Here is a 14091-nt window from a genome sequence, read left to right as displayed (position 1 = left end):
AAATCCTCGGACCATACACGTGAGGGTTTTCCTGGGCTCTCTATTCTCTTCCTTTGGTTTTATATGTCTGTCTCTATGCCAATGCCACACTGTTTTCTTTACTATAGCTTTGTAGGAAGTTCTGAAATCAGAAAGTTAATACCTCCCACTTTGTTCTCTTTGAAGATGTTTTGATTCAGAGTCCAAAGTCCCTTGATAGTTCATGTGAATTTTAGGATGGAGTCCTCTGTTTCTGCATAAGCATAGTTGGGATTTTGATAGCAATTGAATCAAATCTGTAGATCTCTTTGGGTAGTATGGATGTCTTATCAATATTGAGTTTTCCAATCCACAAACACTGGATATCTTCTCCTGATTTACGCCCTTAATTTCTTTCAACAATATTTTGTAGCTTTCAGTGTACACATCTTTTACCTCCTTGGTCAAATTTATTTCAGTATTTTCTTATTTTTGGTGATAATGTAAATGGGATTGCTTTCTTTTTTTCTTTAAGAGTTTATTTATTTATTTGAGGAAAGGAGAGAGAGCAAGAGCAGAGGGAAGGGGAGGGGCAGAAGGAGAAGCAGACTCCCCCCTGAGCAGGGAGCCCAGCGCAGGGCTCGACTCCAGGACCCTGAGATCATGACTTGAGCCAAAGGCAGATGCTTAACCCAATTCCAGGCGCCCCTGGAATTGTTTTCTTAATTTCCTTTTCAGATTTATCATCATTAGCGTTATAGAAAAGAAACTGAATTTTGTGTGTTGATCCTGTATCCTACAACTTTGCTGAATTCAGTCATTATTTCTAACAAGTTTTTTATGGGATCTTTTCGGTTTTCTGTATATAAGATCAGGGTATCTGTGAACTGAGATCATTTTACACCTTCTTTTTCAATTTGGGTATCTTTTATTTCTTTTTCTTGTCTGATCATCCTTGCTAGAACTTTCAGTACTATGTTCAAAAGAAGTGGCAAAAGAGGACGTCTCTGTTTTATTCCTGATTTAGAAGAAAAGCTTTCAGTTTCTCACCATTAAATATGTTTGTTGTGGGTTTTTCTTACATGGCCTGTATTGTGTTGAGATAGCTTCCTGAGATAGTTTGTTGAAGTGTTTTTATCATGAATGAGTGTTGAATTGTATCAAATGTTTTCTCTGCATCGATGGAGATGATCATGTGTTTTTTCTTGTATTCTGTCAATGCAGTGTAATACTTTGATTAATACATCAGTGATAACCATCTATTGAACCATACTTGCATTCCAGGAATAAATCCCACTTGGTCATGGTTTATGATCCTTATAATACACTGCTGAATTCCATTTGTTAGTATCTTTTTGAAAACTTTTGCATCAATATTCATAAGGAATATTGAGCTGAAACTTTCTTTTCTTGTAGTACCTTGGTCTTTAGTATAAGGTTAATGCTGGCCTTATTGAATGAAATAGGAAGTGTTCTTCTCTTCATATTTTTGCAAGAGTTTGAGAAGGATTGCTGTTAATTCATATTTTAGTGTTCAATAGAATTCACCAGTGAGTCGTTTGGTCCAGGACTTCCCTTTGTTGGGATATTTTTGATTACTGATTCAATCTCCTCACTATAGGTCTACTCAGGCTTTATATTCCTAATTCAGACTTGCAGGATTGTGTATTTCTAGGAATTTGTGCATTTCATGTAGATTATCTAATTTGTCGGCATACAAGTCTTCATCATACTCTCTTACAGTCATTTTTTCCCATAAAATCAGTAGTAATAGGCCCATTTTCATTTCTTATTTAAATAATTTGAATCTTTCCCCTTTTTACAGAATCAATCTAGCAAAAAGTTTGTCAGTTTTGTCAATCTTTTCAAAAACTAACTTTTGGTTTAATTGATTTTTCTCTGATATTAGTATAACCACCTCAGTCCACTTTTGGTTACTGTTTGCATAGAATATCTTTTCCGTAATTTCACTTTAACCTAGTTATGTCTTTAGATCTAAAGTGAGTCTCTCATAGACAGCTTCTAGTTGTGTCGTGTTTTTGCATCCATTCTGCCAACCTATACCTTTTGATTGGGAAGATTAATCCATTTACATTTAAAGTGATTACTGATAAGAAAAGACTTACTTTTATCATTTTGTTATTTGCTTTCTGTGTCTTATAGCTCTTTTGTTCCTCATTTCCTTCATTACTGTCTTCTTTGTGTTTAGTTGATTTTTTTGTACTGACACATTTTGATTCTTTTTTCACTTTCTTTTATGTATATTTCATAGATATTTTCTTTGTGATTATCATGGCGATTGCATATAACATCCTGAAGCTATAATAATCTATTTTGAGTTGATGCCATCTTAATTTCAATACCCTACAAAAACTCCACTCCTTTTTTTAATAATATTTTTTTAATATGTCAGTCACCATACAGTATATCCCTAGTGGGTTTTTTTTTTTTTTTTAGATTATTTATTTATTTATTTGACAGAGACAGACAGCCAGCGAGAGAGGGAACACAAGCAGGGGGAGTGGGAGAGGAAGAAGCAGGCTCCTAGCGGAGAAGCCTGATGTGGAGCTTGATCCCAGAATGCCGGGATCACGCCCTGAGACGAAGGCAGACGCTTAACGACTGCGCCACCCAGGCGCCCCAGTACATCCCTAGTTTTTGATGTAAAGTTCCATGATTCATTACTTGCGTATAACACCCAGTGCACCATGCAAAAACTCTGCTCCTTTACAGCTCTATCCCTGACTTATTTTATGTTATTGATGTCATACGCAAATTACGTCTGTATGTATTGTGTATCTGTTCACATAGATTTTTTTTATGCTTTGTCTTTTAAATCTTATAAAAAATAGAAAGTGGAGTTACAAACCAAAATTTCAATAATACTGGTTCTTATATTTGCCTGTGCATTTACCTTTCCCAGAGATCTTTATTTCTTCATATGGCTTTGAAGCTAGCATCCTTTTATTTCAACCTGAAGGATTCCCTTTAGGATATCTTATAGTGCAGCTCTTTCAGTCATGGCCCTCTTAGCTTTTGTTTACCTGGGAATGACTTTATGTCCCCTTCATTTTTTGAAGAACAATTTTACCAGGCATAGAAGTCTTTGTTGGGGCGCCTGGGTGGCTCAGTCGTTAAGCGTCTGCCTTCGGCTCAGGGCGTGATCCCGGCGTTATGGGATCGAGCCCCACATCAGGCTCCTCCGCTATGAGCCTGCTTCTTCCTCTCCCACTCCCCCTGCTTGTGTTCCCTCTCTCGCTGGCTGTCTCTATCTCTGTCGAATAAATAAATAAAATCTTTAAAAAAAAAAAAAAAAAAAGAAGTCTTTGTTAACAGGCTTTTTTTTTTTTTTCTCCCAATCAGCACATTAAATAGAACATCCCACTGCCTTCTGCTGAGTAATCGACATAATCTTTTGAGGATCCTTTGTACATGATGAATCAGTTTTCTCATGTTGTTTCCAACATTCACTCTTCATCTTTTTCTTTCAACAGCTTAATTATGTCTCTCTCTCTCTCTCTCTCTCTCTCTATATATATATATATCTTTGGTTTTATCTTACTTGAAGTTCATTGAGCCTTTTCAACTTGTATTTCATTTATTTCCTCAAACTTGGGAAGTTTTCAGCTGCTATTTCTTCAGATAAGTTATCTTCCCTTTTTCTCTATCTTCACCTTCTGGGACTCCCATAATGCATATATTTGTCCACTTTGTGACCTCTTGGGCTCTATTCACTTCTCTTAAATCTTTTTTTCTTTCTGCTCCTTACACTCAATAATTTCAAATGTTCTACTCTCAAGTTCGCTTATTCTTTCTGCTTCCTGCTTGAGTATGCTATTCAACCCTTTTGTAAATTTATCAATATAGCTATTATAATTTTCAGCTCTGAAATTTCTGTTTGGCTTATTTTTATAATTTCTTCTCTTTATTCATATTCTAATTTTGTTCATTTATCATTTTTCTGATTTTCTTCAATATTTGTCTTTGTTTTCCTTTAGCTCTTGAGACTATTTAAGACAGTTCTTTTAAAGTGTTTGTCTAGTAAACCTGATGTCTTCAGGGACTATTTCTACCACTTTACTTTCTTTGAATAGAGCACATTTTCCTTTTCTTTGTGTGCCTTGTGATTTTGTTTTCATTGTTGTAAATTGGCCATTTTTATTTTATTTATTATTTTTAGAGAGCGAGAACGTGAGTGGATGGGGAGGGGCAGAGGAAGAGGGAGAGAGAGAATCTTAAACAGGCTCCACACTCAGAACAGAGCCTGACGTTGGGTCAATCTCACAACCCTGAGGTCATGACCTGAGTCAAAATCAAGATTTGGATGCTTAACCAACTGAGCCACCCAGGTGGCCCCCAAATTGGCCATTTTTAAAAGGAGATTTTTTCCCCACTCTTTGTAGACTAGCTGTGACAGGGAAGTCCTTCACTAATTAGCTAGGCATGTTCTAAGCCTGAGGAGAAAGCTTAAGATTTTCCCAGATCTTTTCTGAGCATGAATCTTTCTTGGGCCTGTGTGCATTTTGTATTCCCCTGTACACAGAGCTGCCTTTAAATGTTTTAATTTCCCATAGAGCTTCTTGCCAGCTGTTCCTGGGGGGTCTTAGATAGTCTACTGTTTGTCTCTACCCATGATCTCTTGCTCCAAATGTCCACAGTCTTGGTCTCCCTCCAGCTTTCCCAAGTAGTATCCATTGCTTCTTCCCACCTGAGATCCATGTTAGATGAAACAAAGATCAGTTCTATAGGCAGTTCCATGACAGGTGAGAATGTTGCCAATGAGGATTACTCTGTTCTTTCCACTTGGAAGGAGAGTATTGGGAACTGGGTTGCTTTCTTCAGACCAAGACCACTACTGCTCTTGGGGAAGAGACAGAGCAAGGGCAAGCAAAAATGCCACAAACTTTCCTAATGTTTTGCATGTGTCTTTTTTCTTAATTGGGTATTTCTTGGATTGCTATAGATCTTTGACCATTTTCCAGAGCTCTTATAAGGTTATTTTAGCAAGTTTGTAGGGTTTTGTTTGTTTGGCTGGTTGGTTTTTTGTTTGTTTGCTTTTAGGTCTCCATGGGGAACAAGGGTTTGGAACTTCCTAGTCTGCTTTTTGCCTATGTCATCTCCACTAGAAAGTTCTTGTGAATCAGTCTTTGCTGAAAAAAATCACAGACATCTCAGGAAAACACAGCATAGAAAGACTGCATGAGTTTATTTGAACTTGGACCTCAATAAAACATCTATGAAAATGAATCTTAGTGGGGTGGGGTCAGTTAAGTGTCAGACTCTTGATTTCAGCACAGGTCATGATTCTTAGGGTCGTGAGATCAAGCCCCATGTCAGGCAGGAGCATGGAGCCTACTTAAGATTCTCTCTCTCTCCCTCTCCCTCCACCCCTCCCCCTACTCATACTTGTGCAGGTGCTCTCTCTCCCTCTAAAAATAAAATAAAATAAAATAAAATAAAATAAAATAAAATAAAATAAAATAAATAAAATAAAATAAAATAAAATAAAATAAAATAAAATGAATGTTAGCACCAAAATCAAAGCAAAGAAGAATGGCAGGGATAAGGCTCATGAAGGATTGGTTTGTCTCAGGGGACCACGGAAGCATTTTTAAAATAGTTTTATTGGGGCGCCTGCGTGGCACAGTCGTTGGGCGTCTGCCTCTGGCTCAGGGCGTGATCCCGGCGTTCTGGGATCGAGCCCCACATCAGGCTCCTCCACTATGAGCCTGCTTCTTCCTCTCCCACTCCCCCTGCTTGTGTTCCCTCTCTCGCTGGCTGTCTCTATCTCTGTCAAATAAATAAATAAAATCTTTTTTAAAAAAATAAATAAAATAAAATAGTTTTATTGAGGTATAATTGATGTGCAATAAATTGCACACTTAAAATGTACAGTTTGATACATTTTGACATGTGTATCTACCTAGGAAAGCCACAGCACAATCAAGAAAACAAACATCCTTTACATACTAAGTTTCCTCCTGGTCCTTTGAAATTGCTTCTACCTTTTTTTCCCACCTCCCATCCCCCACCACCCTCAGGCAACCACTGATCTGCTTTCTCTTACAATAGATTCCTTTACATTGTCTAGAATGTCATATAAATGGAGTCATACAGTATATATTCTTTCTGTTTTCCTTCACTCAGCACAAGTATTTAGAGATTCATCTATGCCGCAGCATGTATCAATGATCAATAATCATTCCTTTTTCTTGCTGCATAGCACTCCATTACATGCAGATGCCACACTTTTTTACCTATTTATCTGTTGATAGATAGTTGGGTTGTATCAAGTTTTGAACTATTACAAATAAAGCTGTAATGAACACGTTGGTACACGTTTTTGTGTAGACATAAGCTTTCGTTTCTCTTGGGCAAATAGGTAGGAGTGGGCTGGCTGGACCACATAATAGATATTCTTTTAACTTTTTAAGAAATTGCCAAACTGTTTTCCAAAGTGCTTATACCATTTTCTATTCCCACCAACAGTGAAAGAGAGTTCTAAGTCCTCTGAATCCTCACTAACATTTTATATGTTCAATCTTTTTAATTGTAGCCATTTTAATAGGTGTGTAGTGGGACCTCACTGTGAGTTTCATTTGCATTCCCAAGGGACTAGTGATTCTGAACTTCTTGTGTGTTCATTTGCCTCCCACAGTATCTTCTTTGTTTAAGTGTCTGTTAAATCTTTAAGCCATTTTTCACTGAATTGTTTGCTTTTGTTTTTTTCATTATTGAGGGTCTTTTTTTTTTTTAAGATTTTATTTATTTATTTGACAGAGAAAGAGACAGCCAGTGAGAGAGGGAACACAAGCAGGGGGAGTGGGAGAGGAAGAAGCAGGCTCCCAGCGGAGAAGCCTGATGTGGGGCTCGATCCCAGGACTCTGGGATCACGCCCTGAGCCGAAGGCAGATGCTTAATGACTGAGCCACTCAGGCACCTCTATTGAGAGTCCTTTTTAAGATGTATTTATTTAGGGGCTCCTGGGTGGCTCAGTCATTAAGCGTCTGCCTTCAGTTCAGGTCATGATCCCAGGATCCTGGGATCAAGGCCCACATTGGGCTTCATCTCCCTCTCCCTCTGCCCTTGCCCCCCACTCATGTTTTCTCTCGCTCACTCTCTCTCTCTAAAATAAAAAATTATTTATTTTAGAGAGAGAGAGTGAGCATGTGAGTAAGGGGCAGGGCAGAGGGAGAAGGAGAGAATCTCAAGCTGACTCCCCGATGAGTGAGCCTGATGCAGGACTTAATCTCACAACCCTGAGATCATGACCTGAGCCAAAACCAAGAGTTGGAGACTCAACTGACTGAGCCATCCAGGTGCCCCAACTGTTGTCTTATTATTGAGTTTTGAGGGTGTGTGAATATATGAGTGTGTGTGTGTGTGTGTGTGTGTGTGTATACTCTGGATACAAGTACTTTATCAGTTATATAATTTCCAAATCTTTTCTCCCACCGTGTATCTTATCTTTTCATTCTCTCAGCAGTGTCTTCTGAAGAGCAAAGGTTTTAAATTTTGATGAAATCCTGTTTGTTATTTTATGGATCATGTTTTTGGTGTCAAATCAAAGAAATCTTTGACTAACTTAACGTCAAAAAAATGTAACCTATTTTCTCTAGATGTTTTATAGTTTTACTTTTTACATATAGTTCTAGAATTCATTTTGAGTTAAACTTTTTATTAGGTTGTACAGAATAGATCAGAGTTTTTTGGGTTTTTTTTTTTAATTTGCATATGGCTGTTCAATTGTTTACCACCATTTGTTAAAAAGACTATGCTTGGGGTGCCTGGGTGGCACAGCGGTTAAGCGTCTGCCTTCGGCTCAGGGCGTGATCCCAGCGATCTGGGATCGAGCCCCACATCAGGCTCCTCCGCTATGAGCCTGCTTCTTCCTCTCCCACTCCCCCTGCTTGTGTTCCCTCTCTCACTGGCTGTCTCTATCTCTGTCGAATAAATAAATAAAATCTTTAAAAAAAATAAAATAAAAAAAAATAAAATAAAAAGACTATGCTTCTTCAACTGAATTGCTTTTTGCACTTTTGTGAGAAGTCAGTTGTCCACGCATCTGTGGGTCTATTTTTGCACTCTCTAGTCTGTTCCATTCACTTATTTTCTTTTATTTTTTTTCAAGATTTTATTTATTTATTTGACAGAGCACCTGCACAAGCAGAGGGAGGGGCAGAGGGAGAGGGAGAAGCAGGCTCCCCACTGAGCAGGGAGCCTGACATGGGGCCCGATCCCAGGACCCTGGGATCATGACCTGAGCCAAAGGCAGACGCTTAACTGACTGAGGCACCCAGGTGCCCCATCATTCGCCTATTTTCTATCTTACCCCAAACTGCTTCTCCTGATTACTGTAGCTTTTTAAGAAGTCTTGCAATCAAGTAGGGCCCTTTACATTGTTCTTTTGCATAGCTGTTTTGGCTATTTAGGTCCTTTACATTTTCATAGGAATTTGAAAATCACCTTGTCGTTTTCTACAAAATGTAAAACTGCTGGAGTTTTGATTGGGATTGAATTATCCATAGCTCTATAAATCAATTTGAAATGAAGAATATTGAGACTTCTGACCCATGAACATGGTATATCTCTCCATTTATTTAGATTTTTAAAAATTTCTTACAGAAACGCTTCATAGTTTTCAGTGTCCGGGTCTTTTATTACACTGAAGTGTTTTAAACAGGGGATCGATGTGGTCTACTTTAATTTCTAATGTAGGAATCAAGGACTGGAAGAAGGTGGGAGTGGGATCAGGGAGACCAGTTGGAGACTACGGCATAGTCTAGGTGAGTGATGGTAGCGGTGAGGATGGACAAAAGAGCCGATGTGAAATTAATTAGGTTGAATCCTGTGGAATTACCATTTTCTGCAGGTCAAAGAAGATATAATATTGGCAACTTCATAAGGTCCCAGCTAATATTTTGGAGATACATCAGGATTCAGGACTTGCTGGCTGATTCGATGCTGAGAACCAATGAAAGGAAGAATCAGGAGTGGCTCTCAGGCGCTTCGTTCCAACTAATGAACGGAAGACGGTGTCATGTCCTCAAAGCGTACAGACGATGGGAGGACCCGGGCAGCCCCGTTCTCTCTGACTTTCTCTTTATTCCCAGTTCTTTTTTCTTTCTCTCCATCATCTTTAGCTTTTTAGGGAACACAATTATCACAGGGCTACATGTTTACTTTTAAACATGTGTTTCTCCCACCCAGCTCCCTGTCTGACACTTTAATGACTTTGGCTGGCTTAGCTTTTCATGGGCATAGCATGCAGAAAGAACATACTTTCTGTGCAGTTTGAGGTTCGTGCACACCCCCTTGATTTTAATGCCATAGCAACATGCCCCTGACTTTTTATTTCTCTGAGCCCGGCCCTCATCTGGAAGGGTTCTGGGCCACATTTTCAAGCAATTTGGTGCCGATCATCGTGAGGCTCCCGCGTTTATGAAGGGAAGGCTCGGAACGCATGCTTGAGTTTATACTCAAATTACTATCCTAAATGACTCCACGGGGGGTTTCTTTTAGGGGTCACTGAGAGCCAGAGTGGAATGTTTTTCCTTCTTCACTTTATCCCAGGCCTTGGGGCACAAGGACCATAAATGCAGGTAATGTGTTTTATAGCCAGATTCTCTAGGTTCGTTTTTCCACCTCTCTCCCCTCCCCCAGTGATAACCATGAAACTCCGCAGAGCTGGCTGGAGACTTCCTTTGTCCGGCGCTTTTCCTACAACGGCGAAGAGATTCAGTGGCTGGGCAACACAGCAGAGGGTGCATTTGCGGAGCCTGGCACTTCCTATCTGTGGCTCAGCCAGGCATGTGTGATTACCCTCAAGACCAATATTGAAAAAAAAGGTGCTCGAAAGGTAGTAAGTTCCCCATCACTGGAGGTATTCAAGGAGTGCACAGACAAATGCTTGACAAAGGTCTTATAACTGGCCATTTATGCATCTTGACAAGGTGAACTATATACCTTTAAGTGTCCTTACAATACACACTTGTTTAGACTAAGATATCCCTTCATTGTTTCAACAGATATTTATTGAACACCTACTGTGGGGCTGGGAATACAGCAGCGATCGAGGTAGACATAGGCCCTGCCCTTAAGGAGCTTGTGGTCTAATGAGAGTGACACTAACAAGGGAATTACAATGAGGTGATGAAAATAACCGGCTCTCAGGTATGAGGTCAGGGTCCTTGTTGTCCTTTTACAGGGTTATCTCAGAGATGCTTCCTGACCCCGAAAGGCCAAACTCCACTTTACCAATTATGAAATGCAGCTCAAAAAGATTGCATAAATCCAAGCTGACCCAGCTGTCACCTGCTGAAGCTGGAAGAGCAGCCCAGGCCACTCAGTCTCCGGGGCCCATACACTCACCTAAACCCCTAGTTAAGATTCTTACAAGACCGAGTCAGTTCTCAGGTCCTGAAGGCCCAGGTCTCGGCGCTCCCGACCCCCACTCTCACCTCGAGAAAGGTAAACAGTACAGGTTTACTCACTCCCTCTCTCCTCGCTCCACATACTGGCCCTCGGAGGCTTTCAAATAAAAACCATCTCTATGCCTTACGCAATTAAGTTGGCCAGCTCCTAAAAAAATTATAATAACACGTCTTACTTCAAACTTGAGGCTTGATCCTTGCCAGAACTCCCACTGTCATGTGCAACGTGAAGAGCAGAAAAAGGAAAGGCAAGACGCTTTGTGGAGGCCCTACTGTGTGCTCAGCCCGAGAAGAGGGGTGGGGGAGGGTTGAGAGGCTGGAGTGTGGTCCACAACTAAAATTCAAGATGTGCTGCTTGCCCCTGATGAACTTAAAATCTCCTTGAAGAGGGGCGCCTGGGTGGCACAGCGGTTAAGCATCTGCCTTCGGCTCAGGGCGTGATCCCAGCGTTATGGGATCGAGCCCCACATCAGGCTCCTCCGCTAGGAGCCTGCTTCTTCCTCTCCCACTCCCCCTGCTTGTGTTCCCTTTCTCACTGGCTGTCTCTCTCTCTCTGTCAAAAAAAAAAAAAAAAAAAAAAAATCTCCTTGAAGAGACACAGAGGAGACAAGCTGAGGGTAGGCAACAGAAGACCAAGGAAAAGACTGAGGTATGGGCATCGTGATTGGCATTTTCAAATCCTGGGTCTTGCTGTGTGTCTTTGGACAAGTTCCTTTGCCTCTCTGAATTTCAAATCTTCCTCTGTAATAGTGCTATCCAGAAAAACTCTCTGCCATGATGAAAATGTTCCACACCTGCCATGTCCAAGGGGGTGGGCGCTAGCTACACGTGCTTCTGAGCTTGGGAAAGGTGCTCAGTGTGACTGAGGACTGAATTTTTAATTTTATGTAATTTTTTGTTATTTTCAGTTTAAATGGCTACAGGTGGCTAGTGGCTACCGTACTGGGCAGCACAGATCTAGAGAATTGGGGTTTAAGAGGCTTTGTCTATTCCACATAATATGTGGAGAGAAAATTGCAGAAATGTGCATTTTTGCCTGTGGGAAAAAAGTATTAGTGAAACACCTGGGCTCTGGAGTCAGGGTCCTACGTCCCAGGTTTAACATACCTGGTTTTGGGGGCACCTGGGTGGCTCAGTCGTTAAGGGTCTGCTTTCGGCTCAGGTCATGATCCCAGGGTCCCGGGATCGAGCCCCGCATTGGGCTCCCCGCTCTGCTGGGAGACTACTTCTTCCTCTCCCACTCCCCCTGCTTGTGTTCCCTCTCGCGCTGGCTGTCTCTCTCTCTGTGTCAAATAAATAAATAAAATCTTAAAAAAACAAAACAAAACCTGGTTTTGAGGCCCTGGACAAGTTCCTCAGCCTTTCGGTGCCTCAGTGTCCTCATCTGTAAAATGGGGATGGGATACCCATAGACGCCCACTCACCGGTTGGTATGAGGACTAAATGAGGTAATAGATGGGACTCTTTCAGAACAGAGACTGATACTTGGTAAATGCTCCCCAAACATAGCTGTTTTATTTTTTTGTTATTTGTCATTATTTATTTATATATATATGTATTTTTTTTTTGAGAGAGAGAGAGTGTGTGTGTACAAGTTGGGGGGAGGGGCAGAAGGGGAGAGAGAGAGAATCCTAAGCAGACTCCACGCCCAGCACAGAGCCCAATGCAGGGCTCGAACTCACGACCCTGAGATCATGACCTGAGCCGAAATCAAGAGTCGATGTTTAACCGACTGAGCCACCCAGGCACCCTGCCATTATTATCAAAGGCATTCAGCATTATCCGTCTCCTGGAATCTCACCTTGTCCCCCTAGCAGCTCACTCTTCATCAGGGAGGCATCAGGAACAGCCATGTTCTTGCTCTCAGTTACCGAAGCAGAAGTATGAAGGCTGAGTCCAAAGTCTAAGGGCACCCTCTGGATACAAAGGACATTTCCCATTTTAACAAACACGGAGAGCCTCTTCCTTTCCAGCACCTGAGAAGACATGAAGAGATCTTAATATCTTTATGGCATCGGCACCCTGGAGACCTCTGCCAAAGGGATTAAGACTGGTTTTGGGTTTCTAGACTAAATGGGAAGGGCAAATCAACAAGCCAATGATTAAGATGAGACATTCTGATATTTTTACCTGGGAGATTGTTTTTTCAGGTTGTGAACAAAATTCACACGGTCTCACAAAGAGCACGGCATTTTCTTCTCTTCCTTTCTTTACTCATTTCCAATGCATTTGAGAAAGCGGAGAAAAAAAAATCCTTCCAGTATGGAAATCTGGTCTTAAATTGGTTTGAATTCAATTAAATTTAAGGGTTACCATGGGATTTCAGTGTATGGGCAACTCCCTGCGGAGTCTCAGTGATGTCACCAACCCAGTGTGTGACCGTGGGCAAGTATTCTCTTCGCTGGGCTTCAGTTTCCCCCTGAATTCAACAGGGATTTGGGCTGGATTGGAGAGTGGTTCTTTAAAGACCTTTTCAGCTCTGAGTGTCTAGGGTTCAATGATACTCTTTCTTTCCAAATTGACACTATGACAGGGTCATAAAGGATTCGTCATTAAACAGTATTTCCACTCTCCAGGCCCAGAAATGCACAGATCAGGAATCAAAACCTCAAATGTTTCCAGGAGCCGAGCAGGTCGCAGGAACGAGTGACCTGGCTGAATGAGGACCGAAGGGGACTAGAGAGCTCACACCCCATCCCAAGGCTACCGTTGCTCTACGTCTCTCACTGATGTGACCACACAGGAATGGGGACATTTTCAATTTTTCCGAGTAACATCAGAAAGTCTAGAGTTTAAATGTTGGTTCAGAAAAAAACAAAACAAAACAAAAACAAAAACAAAAAGCAAACAAACCGAAAAACCCAAACACACAAAAACCCTTTTTCAGGCCAAGCTAAGAATATATGCGGAATGACATATGTATGGGTACGTCCTCATCTCTACCTCTCCAACACCAGCTGTAGACGATAGACCAGAAGGACCTGAATCCAGGACAGACCTTGGAAGGGGATTTTTCAAATCTAGAGAGCAGACCAGTTCTTTTCATCAGACTCTTTCTGCTAAAAATCAACACGACGACCTTTGGTCAAAATCAGTAAAGTCCAACCCGGACTAAAAACCAACAGCAAACAAGATTCCTGCTGATTTCAGGGAGTTGGCTCTCTTGTGTCAAGAGAGCTCGGTATTGCACTCCATCAAATTTCCAGGTAACTGGACCCAAAATTTCCTGGGTCATCTCGAATTCCTGGGCAGCAGAGCAATCAAAAAATTCCCATTGCTGAGTCATAGAGTCCCTGTCCCAGGATCGTTAGGAAACCAACACCCCAAGTGGTGTCTCGTTCCCATCCACACCATCCTGGAAATGGTAGAAGTCGGGACCCCTTTCCTTCCTTACCAGAGCCTCCTGCCTCCGTCCTTTCTAGCATGCATCGTAATCTACGTTTTTAAAATAATTTGGTTTTTTTGTTTATGGTCTGCACCCTTCACCCCACTAACATAGAAGCTCCAGGAGACCACGGACCCCTGTCTGTGTTTTTCACACCAACGAGGTTCCACATATACACCGGGAAACAATAAATTAATGATTGATCAAGGTTATATTTTAGCATCTCCAGGAACAGGGAGCTATTATTTCCCAAGGCAGACCATTATTTCTTTGGACACTCTTTGCCGAATAGAAAACTTTTCTAAAACAGATCTG

At 41.2% G+C, this 14091-nt stretch overlaps 1 long non-coding RNA gene across 1 annotated transcript; it reads right to left on the bottom strand.

The window, feature by feature from the left end:
• Window positions 1–8551: 8551 nt before the first annotated feature.
• LOC130544122 (uncharacterized) lies at window positions 8552–13492 on the bottom strand. The gene is made up of 2 exons (XR_008960125.1): window positions 12193–13492; window positions 8552–8922 (listed from the first exon to the last, which is right to left on the bottom strand). It is a non-coding gene; the product is annotated as an uncharacterized LOC130544122 (long non-coding RNA).
• Window positions 13493–14091: the final 599 nt, after the last annotated feature.

Source organism: Ursus arctos, unplaced genomic scaffold (assembly GCF_023065955.2).
Source record: "Ursus arctos isolate Adak ecotype North America unplaced genomic scaffold, UrsArc2.0 scaffold_19, whole genome shotgun sequence".
Classification (NCBI taxonomy): Eukaryota; Metazoa; Chordata; class Mammalia; order Carnivora; family Ursidae; genus Ursus; species Ursus arctos.
Note: the sequence above shows the minus strand (reverse complement) of the source record. Positions and strands in the feature narration are given on the sequence as shown.